Source organism: Hyla sarda, unplaced genomic scaffold, assembly GCF_029499605.1.
Source record: "Hyla sarda isolate aHylSar1 unplaced genomic scaffold, aHylSar1.hap1 scaffold_78, whole genome shotgun sequence".
Classification (NCBI taxonomy): domain Eukaryota; kingdom Metazoa; phylum Chordata; class Amphibia; order Anura; family Hylidae; genus Hyla; species Hyla sarda.
This window is the reverse complement of record NW_026610803.1, coordinates 370,297-385,000: the sequence shown is the minus strand read 5'-3', so window position 1 is coordinate 385,000 and position 14,704 is coordinate 370,297. Positions and strand designations below refer to the sequence as shown.

At 35.9% G+C, this 14,704-nt stretch overlaps 1 protein-coding gene across 4 annotated transcripts in view; it reads left to right on the top strand.

Moving 5' to 3' along the window:
• Nucleotides 1-14,704, top strand: part of LOC130346288 (steroidogenic factor 1-like) — a 232,832-nt gene that overhangs the window by 90,962 nt on the left and 127,166 nt on the right. The gene's annotated exons all lie outside the window — the stretch shown is intronic.

The window sequence follows — 14,704 nt, the reverse complement described above, 5'->3', positions numbered from 1 at the left end:
CGAGTAATGAAGTACCAATATATATATATATATATATATATATATATATATATATATATATATATATATTTTGCTAGGTATACTCATTGATTATAGGATGTATAGTAATATAGAACAAATATCCAGTGCTCTGTATAGTCATTCATTCATTTCATAGCAGATAGGAATTTAGAACTGTGCATAGTATACAGTATTGCACTCTACACCTTACTACAATGCTCAGTATATACAGTGGACTTACACAAGTAGTAATACAATACTAATCCATACACTGCTCAGTATATACAGTGAACTTACACAAGTAGTAATACAATACTAATCCATACACTGCTCAGTATATACAGTGGACTTACACAAGTAGTAATACAATACTAATCCATACACTGCTCAGTATATACAGTGGACGTACACAAGTAGTAATACAATACTAATCCATACACTGCTCAGTATATACAGTGGACTTACACAAGTAGTAATACAATACTAATCCATACACTGCTCAGTATATACAGTGGATGTACACAAGTAGTAATACAATACTAATCCATACACTGCTCAGTATATACAGTGGACGTACACAAGTAGTAATACAATACTAATCCATACACTGCTCAGTATATACAGTGGATGTACACAAGTAGTAATACAATACTAATCCATACAATGCTCAGTATATACAGTGGATGTACACAAGTAGTAATACAATACTAATCCATACAATGCTCAGTATACTCTTTCATTTCATAGCAAAAATAGACATTGCACAGTATATACATTGATTTCAAAGGGGTGATGGTAATCTCTCTAAGGGATAATAATACAGTACTGTTATTTACAATACTCAGTATATACAGGACTCTGATATAATGGATGATATGTGAGTAGTATTCTATATAATGCTCAGTATATACAGGGCTCTGACATAATGGATGATATGTGAGTAATTTTCTATATAATGCTTAGTATATACAGGGCTCTGATATAATGGATGATATGTGAGTAGTATTCTATATACTGCTTAGTATATACAGGGCTCTGATATAATGGATACTATGTGAGTAATATTCTATATAATGCTCAGTATATACAGGGCTCTGATATAATGGATGATATGTGAGTAATATTCTATATACTGCTCAGTATATACAGGGCTCTGATATAATGGATGATATGTGAGTAATATTCTATATACTGCTCAGTATATACAGTGCTCTGATATAATGGATGATATGTGAGTAATATTCTATATAATGCTCAGTATATACAGTGCTCTGATATAATGGATGATATGTGAGTAATATTCTATATACTGCTCAGTATATACAGGGCTCTGATATAATGGATGATATGTGAGTAATATTCTATATAATGCTCAGTATATACAGTGCTCTGATATAATGGATGATATGTGAGTAATATTCTATATACTGCTCAGTATATACAGTGCTCTGATATAATGGATGATATGTGAGTAATATTCTATATAATGCTCAGTATATACAGGGCTCTGATATAATGGATGATATGTGAGTAATATTCTATATACTGCTCAGTATATACAGGGCTCTGATATAATGGATAATATGTGAGTAATATTCTATATAATGCTTAGTATATACAGGGCTCGGATATAATGGATGATATGTGAGTAATATTCTATATAATGCTCAGTATATACAGTGCTCTGATATAATGGATGATATGTGAGTAATATTCTATATACTGCTCAGTATATACAGGGCTCTGATATAATGGATGATATGTGAGTAATATTCTATATACTGCTCAGTATATACAGTGCTCTGATATAATGGATGATATGTGAGTAATATTCTATATAATGCTCAGTATATACAGTGCTCTGATATAATGGATGATATGTGAGTAATATTCTATATACTGCTCAGTATATACAGGGCTCTGATATAATGGATGATATGTGAGTAATATTCTATATAATGCTCAGTATATACAGTGCTCTGATATAATGGATGATATGTGAGTAATATTCTATATACTGCTCAGTATATACAGTGCTCTGATATAATGGATGATATGTGAGTAATATTCTATATAATGCTCAGTATATACAGGGCTCTGATATAATGGATGATATGTGAGTAATATTCTATATACTGCTCAGTATATACAGGGCTCTGATATAATGGATAATATGTGAGTAATATTCTATATAATGCTTAGTATATACAGGGCTCGGATATAATGGATGATATGTGAGTAATATTCTATATACTGCTCAGTATATACAGGGCTCTGATATAATGGATAATATGTGAGTAATATTCTATATAATGCTTAGTATATACAGGGCTCGGATATAATGGATAATATGTAAGTAATATTCTATATACTGCTCAGTATATACAGGGCTCTGATATAATGGATGATATGTGAGTAATATTCTATATAATGCTCAGTATATACAGTGCTCTGATATAATGGATAATATGTGAGTAATATTCTATATACTGCTCAGTATATACAGTGCTCTGATATAATGGATGATATGTGAGTAATATTCTATATAATGCTCAGTATATACAGTGCTCTGATATAATGGATGATATGTGAGTAATATTCTATATACTGCTCAGTATATACAGTGCTCTGATATAATGGATGATATGTGAGTAATATTCTATATACTGCTCAGTATATACAGTGCTCTGATATAATGGATGATATGTGAGTAGTATTCTATATAATGCTCAGTATATACAGGGCTCTGATATAATGGATGATATGTGAGTAATATTCTATATACTGCTCAGTATATACAGTGCTCTGATATAATGGATGATATGTGAGTAATATTCTATATAATGCTCAGTATATACAGTGCTCTGATATAATGGATGATATGTGAGTAATATTCTATATACTGCTCAGTATATACAGTGCTCTGATATAATGGATGATATGTGAGTAATATTCTATATACTGCTCAGTATATACAGTGCTCTGATATAATGGATGATATGTGAGTAGTATTCTATATAATGCTCAGTATATACAGGGCTCTGATATAATGGATGATATGTGAGTAATATTCTATATACTGCTCAGTATATACAGTGCTCTGATATAATGGATGATATGTGAGTAATATTCTATATAATGCTCAGTATATACAGTGCTCTGATATAATGGATGATATGTGAGTAATATTCTATATACTGCTCAGTATATACAGTGCTCTGATATAATGGATGATATGTGAGTAATATTCTATATAATGCTCAGTATATACAGGGCTCTGATATAATGGATGATATGTGAGTAATATTCTATATACTGCTCAGTATATACAGTGCTCTGATATAATGGATGATATGTGAGTAATATTCTATATAATGCTTAGTATATACAGGGCTCTGATATAATGGATAATATGTGAGTAATATTCTATATACTGCTCAGTATATACAGGGCTCTGATATAATGGATGATATGTGAGTAATATTCTATATAATGCTCAGTATATACAGGGCTCTGATATAATGGATGATATGTGAGTAATATTCTATATAATGCTCAGTATATACAGGGCTCTGATATAATGGATAATATGTGAGTAATATTCTATATAATGCTTAGTATATACAGTGCTTGGATATAATGGATAATATGTGAGTAATATTCTATATACTGCTCAGTATATACAGGGCTCTGATATAATGGATGATATGTGAGTAATATTCTATATACTGCTCAGTATATACAGGGCTCTGATATAATGGATGATATGTGAGTAATATTCTATATACTGCTCAGTATATACAGGGCTCTGACATAATGGATGATATGTGAGTAATATTCTATAAAATGCTCAGTATATACAGGGCTCTGATATAATGGATGATATGTGAGTAATATTCTATATACTGCTCAGTATATACAGTGCTCTGATATAATGGATGATATGTGAGTAATATTCTATATAATGCTCAGTATATACAGGGCTCTGATATAATGGATGATATGTGAGTAATATTCTATATACTGCTCAGTATATACAGGGCTCTGATATTATGGATGATATGTGAGTAATATTCTATATAATGCTCAGTATATACAGTGCTCTGATATAATGGATGATATGTGAGTAATATTCTATATACTGCTCAGTATATACAGTGCTCTGATATAATGGATGATATGTGAGTAATATTCTATATAATGCTCAGTATATACATCATTTCCATGTCTCATGTAAGCACTGTATATAACATTACCATACATCACACGAAACCCCAGCACTATACACAGGGCTCAATATATACATTGGACTGACATGAGGGATAGAAATATGGCACCATTAAATACAGAGATTACTCATTTATTTTAAATAAAGGATAGTATACTGTGCTCAATATATATTCATTATACATTTATGTCATATGAGAGATAATAACAGTAATAGTATATATATATATATATATATATATATATATATATATTACATGTATTGCACAGAAGCATGCAATATAGAAATGCAATATTACTATACACAATAACTATATTTAATAGTCATGTTTTACTGTGATCCCTTTAAAATCAATGTTTATACTGAGCACTACATCTAATAATAATTATAATATGAATTTAATGTTTCATTGTAATACATTACTATAAGATACAGTTCTCAGTATATACGCTGATTTCTCAGGAAAGATAGATAACAATACAGTACTAATATATATAGTGGTTGGTACATACACTGAATTAACAGGGATGATAGAGATGCAGAATTATTACATACAATGCTCAGTTTAAACATTGATGAAAAAAATTATTCATTATGTAGTGGATTGTTCATACAATGATATTACAGAAGAAATAGTAATAGTACCAATATATACAGTGCTTAGTATATACTCTGGTTTCACAGGGGTGATAGGAATACAGTAATACTACATGTAGTGATTTCACTGGATATATAAATAATACTGTACTATTACATGTAGTGATTTCACTGGATATATAAATAATACTGTAATACTGTACTATTACATGCAATGATTTCACTGGATATATAAATAATACTGTACTATTACATGCAGTGATTTCAGTGGATATATAAATAATACCGCACTATTACATGTAGTGATTTCACTGGATATATAAATAATACTGTACTATTACATGCAGTGATTTCAGTGGATATATAAATAATACTGTACTATTACATGCAGTGATTTCAGTGGATATATAAATAATACTGTACTATTACATGCAGTGATTTCAGTGGATATATAAATAATACTGTACTATTACATGCAGTGATTTCAGTGGATATATAAATAATACTGTACTATTACATGTAGTGATTTCAGTGGATATATAAATAATACTGTACTATTACATGCAGTGATTTCAGTGAATATATAAATAATACAGTACTATTACATGTAGTGATTTCAGTGGATATATAAATAATACTGTACTATTACATGCAGTGATTTCAGTGGATATATAAATAATACTGTACTATTACATGCAGTGATTTCAGTGGATATATAAATAATACTGTACTATTACATGCAGTGATTTCAGTGGATATATAAATAATACTGTACTATTACATGCAGTGATTTCACTGGATATATAAATAATACTGTAGTATTACATGTAGGTATTTCAGTGGATATATAAATAATACAGTAATACTATTACATGTAGTGATTTCAGTGGATATATAAATAATACTGTACTATTACATGCAGTGATTTCACTGGATATATAAATAATACTGTACTATTACATGTAGGTATTTCAGTGGATATATAAATAATACAGTAATACTATTACATGTAGTGATTTCAGTGGATATATAAATAATACTGTACTATTACATACAGTGATTTCAGTGGATATATAAATAATACAGTACTATTACATGTAGTGATTTCACTGGATATATAAATAATACTGTACTATTACATACAGTGATTTCACTGGATATATAAATAATACTGTACTATTACATACAGTGATTTCACTGGATATATAAATAATACAGTACTATTATGTACCGTGATTTCAGTGAATATATAAATAATACAGTACTATTACATGTAGTGATTTCAGTGGATATATAAATAATACTGTACTATTACATGTAGTGATTTCAGTGGATATATAAATAATACTGTACTATTACATGTAGTGATTTCAGTGGATATATAAATAATACAGTAATACTATTACATGTAGTGATTTCAGTGGATATATAAATAATACTGTACTATTACATGTAGTGATTTCAGTGGATATATAAATAATACAGTACTATTACGTACCGTGATTTCAGTGGATATATAAATAATACAGTAATACTATTACATGTAGTGATTTCACTGGATATATAAATAATACTGTACTATTACATGCAGTGATTTCACTGGATATATAAATAATACAGTACTATTACGTACAGTGATTTCACTGGATATATAAATAATACAGTACTATTTATTACATGCAGTGATTTCACAGAAGAGATAGTAATACAATTCTATTATTAACAATGATCAGTGTAAACATTGATTTACAGAGTTGATGCTAATACAGTACACTCATTTACAGTGCTCAGTATATTTATCCATCTATGTCAGGAACTGGTGTCCTGAAGACTGATCTATCACCAGAGGCTGAATAGAGACTGAACTGAAGAGAATCCCTCCCCCCATATACATTTTCCACAAACACTTTTATATTTATATAACTCCACCATTGAATCTACTGTATTTCATATTTCTAATTATTTTTATATCATTTTTGTTCGCTCATATATGTCACTTGACTTAGCTATAACCCATAAATAGTGACAGACAAGGGAGTATAGATAAGCATTTACCTTCCCCCCCCCCCCTGATTGTTTCTGATATATATCCTTGCAGGTGTACACACATCTATCTATTTAGGCTTGATAAAAAAAAACTCAGTTAAGTTAGATGAAATGTCTTTTGTAATGCATATGGGTCAATAAAAAAATATCCCCCCCCCCCCCATATTTTGGAGTGCTCCAAGCATCTATAGTTGTATATACTGACCCTGGCTTTGGTCCGAACCACTGGAATCCAGACTCATTGTGATATTTGTGCTCTTCTATCTATCTATCTATCTATCTATCTATCTATCTATCTATCTATCTCATATCTATCTATCTCATATCTATCTATCTAATCCATCCATCCATCCATCTATCTATCTATCTATCTATCTATCTATCTCAGATCTATCTATCTATCTCATATCTATCTATCTAATCCATCCATCCATCCATCCATCTATCTATCTATCCATCTATCTATCTATCTATCTATCTATCTATCTAGCAAAGCAAAACAGCAGCACTCCGATTTAGATGAAAGCGTGTCAGGCTTTATTCATCAGATGCCACGACGTTTCAACCGTCTCTCACGGTCTTTGTCAAGCTTGACAAAGACCGTGAGAGACGGTTGAAACGTCGTGGCATCTGATGAATAAAGCCTGACACGCTTTCATCTAAATCGGAGTGCTGCTGTTTTGCTTTGCTGCCTGTTTGTGGGGGCTCTTGACCTGGACCCTACCAGCTTGCACCCGTGGACACCCCGGGAGTGCGGTCCTTTTTGTTGAACTCTATCTATCTTTCTATCTATATATCTATCTATCTATCTATCTATCTCATATCTATCTATCTATCTATCTATCTCATATCTATCTATCTAATCCATCCATCCATCTATCTATCTATCTATCTATCTATAGCAGTGATCTTCAACCGGGCATGCTGGGATTTGTAGTTTTGCAACTTCTGGAGGTCCGCAGGTTGAAGACCACTGATCTATAGAGATAAAAATTGTATATAAGGGCATTGCAAGAAATAATGAGTCTGCTGAATTCCGTACATTTTATCATGATCATCATGAATTATTTCACATTTGAGCTAACCTGAGTACTAGTGCAAATAACAAACATAGAATTAAAAAACTGTGTACATTTCCATCAGATATACACCTATGTCTCTTTACTACAGCCACACATACAGCCTGCCTCTATTTATCAACCAGAATATATGTACAGTGATCCCTCAACTTACAATGGCCTCAACATACAATAGTTTCAACATACAATGGTCTTTTCTAGACCATTGTAAGTTGAAACCAGACTCAACATACAATGCGACGGACAGTCCAGATCTATGAAACGTGTCAATGTCCGCAAGAACTGACCAATCAGAATGGGCATTCACTGGTAAAACCCCTGTATTACTGAAACGTATGCACTGACTGATGTCTGGTAGAGCCCCCTACAGTACAGGGAGGTATTACATGTTCTGTACACTTTACCTGTACCAGGGTTACCTGCTCCTTTGGACACCAGGTAAGGGCGACCCCATGTTACTTTTTTCGGACACTGCGTGTACTGAAGAAGCTCCTGTCCTCTACATAGACCAGTGTTTCCCAAGCAGGGTGCCCCCAGCTGTTGCAAAACTACAACTCCCAGCATGCCCGGACAGCCAACGGCTGTCCGGGCATGCTGGGAGTTGTTGTTTTGCAACAGCTAGAGGCTCCCTGCTTGGGAAACACTGACCTAGACAGTGATTTACAGCTCCCAGCAGATCTTTCTTACTTTTATATGTAAGGATTTACTTTATCTATATTAGTTATCTACTTATTTTTCTTTAATTCATAATTTTTCCTATTTTTTGGATGACATTTTGGTGCCTTTAGAACCAATTACCAGGTTTACATAGAGTTCCGGTCTCAACATACAATGGTTTCAACATACAATGGTCATCCTGGAACTAATTAATATTGTAACTTGAGGGGCCACGGTAATAATTAGATTTCATAATAAGGAAACCACCCAATTTGTCCTGTGCACCCAATCCCATACAAAGCTGTGGTTGTATTCCTATAATGATGTTACCCAGAAGGGGAACATTGAAATAACCAAACGCTGCCAGCCTCTTGTATGTATGTGATCTACACACTCACTGAGGTCATCCATTAAGGCAATGAAATGATCATTATTAACCCTTTGGTGGGGAAGAACCATAAAAAATAAATAAAATAAATAAATAAAAAAAGAGCAATGATGGACATGATATATACCATCTAAAACAGTACACTATAGAATTGTGGTATGTATTGAAAGGGTAGGAAAGCAGGCTAATTGATGCTGCCTATCATATTATTCTTGTTATCTTAAGTCTATATACTCTGAGATACTTAGTATCAAAAAAATAAAGGAAAATGAAACATTCACAGTAACCTTGAATATTATATTAGATATGGTACAATGACAGATTATGGCTTTAGGTCTCTGCTGAAACGGTTCTCCATATCTATCTTTAACATAGCATTTAATGCTTGTATTGTTTCTTCAATATGTTATATTTTACATTATCTGTATACGTAGGATACGGATATGGCAGAGCTGCACTAGTCGTTTGTATTTGATACTGAAGTATTCTGATATGGTTCCTATGTATTACAAAGATACCATATATACTCGAGTATAAGCCGAGTTTTTCAGCACGATTGTTCGTGCTGAAAACGCCCCCCTCGGCTTATACTCGAGTGAACTCTCCGCCTGTCAATCCCTTCTCAGTGGTCTTCAACCTGCGGACCTCGAGATGTTGCAAAACTACAACTCCCAGCATGCCCGGACAGACATCGGCTGTCCGGGCATGCTGGGAGTTGTAGTTTTGAAACATCTGGAGGTCCGCAGGTTGAAGACCACTGCGGCCTTCGTCATCATTCAGACCCCCAGGGACGTCCGTGTGCAGCATACGTACCTGCGCATGAACGTCCCTGTGCGTCGTCGTCAAGGCAACGTCACTAGTTCGGGGCCGGGCCCGGAGCGGAGAAGAGGGCCTCCCGGTGAAAATGGACAGCCTGGAACGACTAACCCTCCCCACCGGACGGTCCCTGCAGCATAGATGGCCCGGACCAGCTCACCCTTCCTTCCCACCGAGGGGAGTAGAAAACTAAAGGGATGATGACGAAGGCCGCAGTGGTCTTCAACCTGCGGACCTCCAGATGTTTCAAAACTACAACTCCCAGCATGCCCGGACAGCCGATTGCTGTCCGGGCATGCTGGGAGTTGTAGTTTTGCAACATCTGGAGGTCCGCAGGTTGAAGACCACTGATGAAGGGATTGACAGGCAGTGATGATGAAGGGGGGGGGGGAATGATGACAGGGGTCTGGATGATGACAGGGGTCTGGATGATGACAGGGGTCTGGATGATGACGGGGGTCTGGGTGATGACGGGGGTCTGGGTGATGAGGGGGTGTTAATGATGGGGGTCTGGAGGATGACGGGGGGGGGGGTGATGACAGGGTGATGATGATGAGGGTGTTAATGACGGGGGTCTGGATGATGACGGGGGTCTGGATGATGACGGGGGTCTGGATGATGACATGGGGGGATGATGACAGGTGGTGATGAGGAAGGGGGGATGATGACAGGGTGATGATGATGAGGGTCTTAATGACGGGGGTCTGGATGACATGGGGGAGGATGTGTTTCCCACCGTAGGCTTATAGTCGAGTCAATAACTTTTCCTTGGTTTTTGGGGTGAAATTAGGGGCATCGGCTTATATTCGGGTCGGCTTATACTCAAGTATATACGGTATGTGTCACCTACCAATACAGATTACAATAACTCTATATAGTACGTCACTCAATATACTGTATGAAGCCATTTTGTTCCTGTGATCTGATTCACTGATGTACAAAGATAGCAGAATAAAAATGCAACCCTTTTAGTGGATTGGTAAAACTGGTGGGGTTAAAAAAAAAAAAAAAAAAAATAATTATTGACTTGTGTCAAATTACAAATTCAACTATATTACAGCTGCGCAATTTTTATAATCTTATTTTGAAGGCAGAAGTAGTTTCTTCCCAAAAAATATTTATTTTTCTAATGCGGATATTTGTGCCTGAAATAACCATATATAGCTCCTAGTTGTTTTTCTGATTTATTTTATTCCTTCTTTTCATATATTCTATAGCATGTCTTATTGTTACCGGACTTATAATTACAGTGTAATATATTCTAGATATGATGATATACAATGAAACCTTTCCAAAAGATCCCCTTTATGGCCGATTTTTAGTTCCTCATTTGTTATGCAATCTTTGAGAAGACCACCCTCTGGAAGACCACTTTTTTTTGTGTAATTTAGGGTGGCCGTCTTAAAGAAGTTTCACAGTTTTTCCATTATAATATAGTAAAAAAGGTAGAGGTATCGCAGCACTAAATGACCCTATTATAGTTAAAATCACCTATTTATTGGTATGCATTAAAATAAAACACTATGACAAAATATTGGGCCTCATGTACTAAGCTGAAACCGACCGTTTTTTGTCTGGTTATTTTGGCGCAGAGTGTCTGAGACATGTCTGCGCCAGTTTGCGACAGTGTGCGCCACAAAAATCCAACAAACCCGACATTGCACTGTGAAAAGCCGAAAAGGGCGTGGTCTGTCACAAAGGGGGCGTGGTCGGTCTGAAAAGATGGCGTGGTTTCACAACCCGACCGATTTACTATTGAATTCACAGAAAATCCTGTGGATAAATGGCTGGAAATATGAACCTAGAAAAAGCTGGTCAGAAAATGTTCCCGACTTTTCCCAATAGGGAATAGAAAGGAATCCTGCAAGTCTGAAACAACTTTTCCCACTAGTAAAAACCCGACACTCTTAGTAAATGAGGCCCATTGTGTAAAAATTGGTGACATCAGGGATATCCTCTACCGTCTGGGCTAACCCATGGAAGTGAAGACAACACCCTCAATAATAGAATATTTATATACCCCACCGTGAGAGGTTATACTCTGTATGGCAATGTACGTTAGTATGAGCAGGTAGTGGCACAACCAAGGTCAGCAGTAACCTCCAAAAAATGTAACACTTGACAAATGCTGTCACCCGCACCAAACTCAGAGAACCAATAACACCACATGAATAACGTGGAAAAATATTAAAACATTACAGTTTTATCCGTTCCGATGCGTTTCCCCCCATAGTCTCGGGGTTTCTCAAGGAATTTAAAGACAATTCCCTTGATATGGGATGATGTATAATGGAGAGTCTGCCTCAGATACAGCACATGCCTATCATAAAAAAAAAGTATGTCAATTAATACTCAACATAATAAAATAGTAGAACAACGTGCAGCAGTCCTTCTCTGGGCTACACACCCTCCGATACAGGGTACCTCTCCCGCACTCGCCACTGCGCTATCAATGATACAACGCCTTTCCATATCCTAGCCAGCACGTGTAGAAGGATACTGCATGCCGATTTAAACCCAGTCCGGCACCACGGTTCATTTCCAGGGTATCGCGGCCTCACTTCCGGTTAATCTACCTCATGTGACTACTCATGTCACTCACATCAAGTGACGGCTAGTCACGTGACTGCGATGTGTGTCACATGATACTATTATATAAACAAACTTTGTACTGAGTTTGACAAAGTGTATACAGCGTTCCTGTCACATATAAAACCAATTAGCAACTGCAATTTATCAGTGCAATAAAAGGTTATTATAACAAGTGAACATTACTAATAGCAACCAGGTAAGTATCAGTTATTTCTACACCTTATGGTACATTTTATAACTGGATATATACATTTTAGGCATGGCTGAGGGATATTTATAAAAAATTCCTGTGGACAAGATTATATATTGCGGTGTAATGAAATTACATTAAAACAAAAGGGGATAAACATAAAAATAGAGATAAAAGGAAAGTTTGTAATATAGTTATGGTCTGATCCCTAAGGTATATGTAATAATTTTATTAGACAGGAGAACCTGGGCGTAGCAGAGGAAGGGGAGATGGAGTAAGAGGTAGAGGATGGAAGCAGTCGACAACAAGAGGTTCAGCAAATGGGGACAACCAGGCCCCACCAGCATCCTCCTCATCCTCTTCCTCCTCATCTGCAGTCATGTCATCTGCCTTGTATTTTTTAGAGGTCCCCACTTATAGTCTGAGAGGGAGGAGACTGTAGGGACTGAGAATCGCATTATTAATCTCTCTAATAAATCATTAACAGTAGCCAAAATATCTATTTTAAAGAAAGGACTGTCCTATGTACCCGTAGGCAGATTTAATTTATTTTCTTGGGTGAAGGATTTGAATCTGTTCTTCAGGAAATTTAGATGGTACAAGTTACTTCTGTCTGCAGGATGATACTGAGAGTTCACAATTAGGTATTGAAAGGTCAGATTTGGAAGATATTAGGATATTGGCAGGGTTGGAGGTTCTGAGGTCAGAAGAGTCAGGTATTGGCCCTTTTACCACACTCAAACTAAAAAATGAGAGAATGCCGCCCCCCAACAGTGTACCTGCCATAGACATCTCCAAAGATGGTGAATGGGGAACTTGAAAAATTGGTGAAAAAGCAGCTGCACTTTGAGAATAACTACTCCACTGTCAAAATGCAGGCCTTAAAATCTCTTGAGAAGGACAAAAGCATAGTGCTAAAACCCACGGATAAAGGGGGTAATTTGGTTATGTTACCCTCTGACCAATACAGAGAGAGGTGTCTTGATCTCTTAAAAGATAGGGAAGGGTATGCCATTCTGACATCAGACCCGACTGATCAATACTTGACTGAATTGGAGACCATTTTAGTAGCAGCTCTTGATAAGAGGTTAATAGACAGAGATGAGTTTAAGTTTCTGCTGCCCAGTAAGCCACAAATAGCGACTTTCTATGCCTTACCGAAAGTCCACAAGGGGCTATGCCCCCTCAAAGGATGCCCCATTGTCTCGGGGGTCTCCTCTATCACACAGAATTGTGGGATTTACATTGACAAGATCATGAGGGGATTTATAACAGCACTACCGTCATACATTTGAGACACCTTGGACTTGTTACAAAAACTCGACGGGCTGACACTAGATGCGGACATTCTGATAGCTTCAATAGACGTTGAAGCTCTATATAACAGTATTCCTCACGAATGGGGCTTAAAGGCAGCAGAACACTACCTATGATTTTGTGGAATATCATGCCAAGACCATAAGGAATTTGTACTGACCCTCCTCCAATTTGTATTACATCATAATTACTTCATATTCGATTGCCGCTTCTACCACCAGTTCAGGGGCACAGTGATGGGGAGCCCCTGTGCCCCCACATACGCCAATGTGACCCTGGGCTGGTGGGAGGACAATATTGTTTTTGGGGAGGAGGGCAACCATCTTCATTTCACATTCTGTATTGGGGTAGATATATTGACGACATCTTCATTCTTTGGAGTGACACGGAAGTGTTGTTTAAGGAATTTGTGTAATCTCTTGGAACCCCATTGGATTACAATTTACATATGAATCCACTTATGTCTCCCTACTGTTTCTAGATGTATTGATTAGAAAGGATGGTTGTGGAGGTCTTACAACAAGCATCTACAGGAAATCCACTGCTACAAACAATCTGCTCAGGTTCGAAATTCATCACCCCAGTCCTCTTAAGCAGGGTATACAGAAAAGGGCAATACCTTCGTCTGAGACGAAATTGTTCTGATGTAGAGGATTTTATCATTCAATCTTCAGATCTAAGAAGGAGATTCCATGAGAGGGGGTACCCGGATAAAGTATTGAGAAAGGCCTATAAATATGTGTTGAAAAGCGATTGGTCTGACTTGCTAGTACTAAAGACTAAGTCGGCCGACA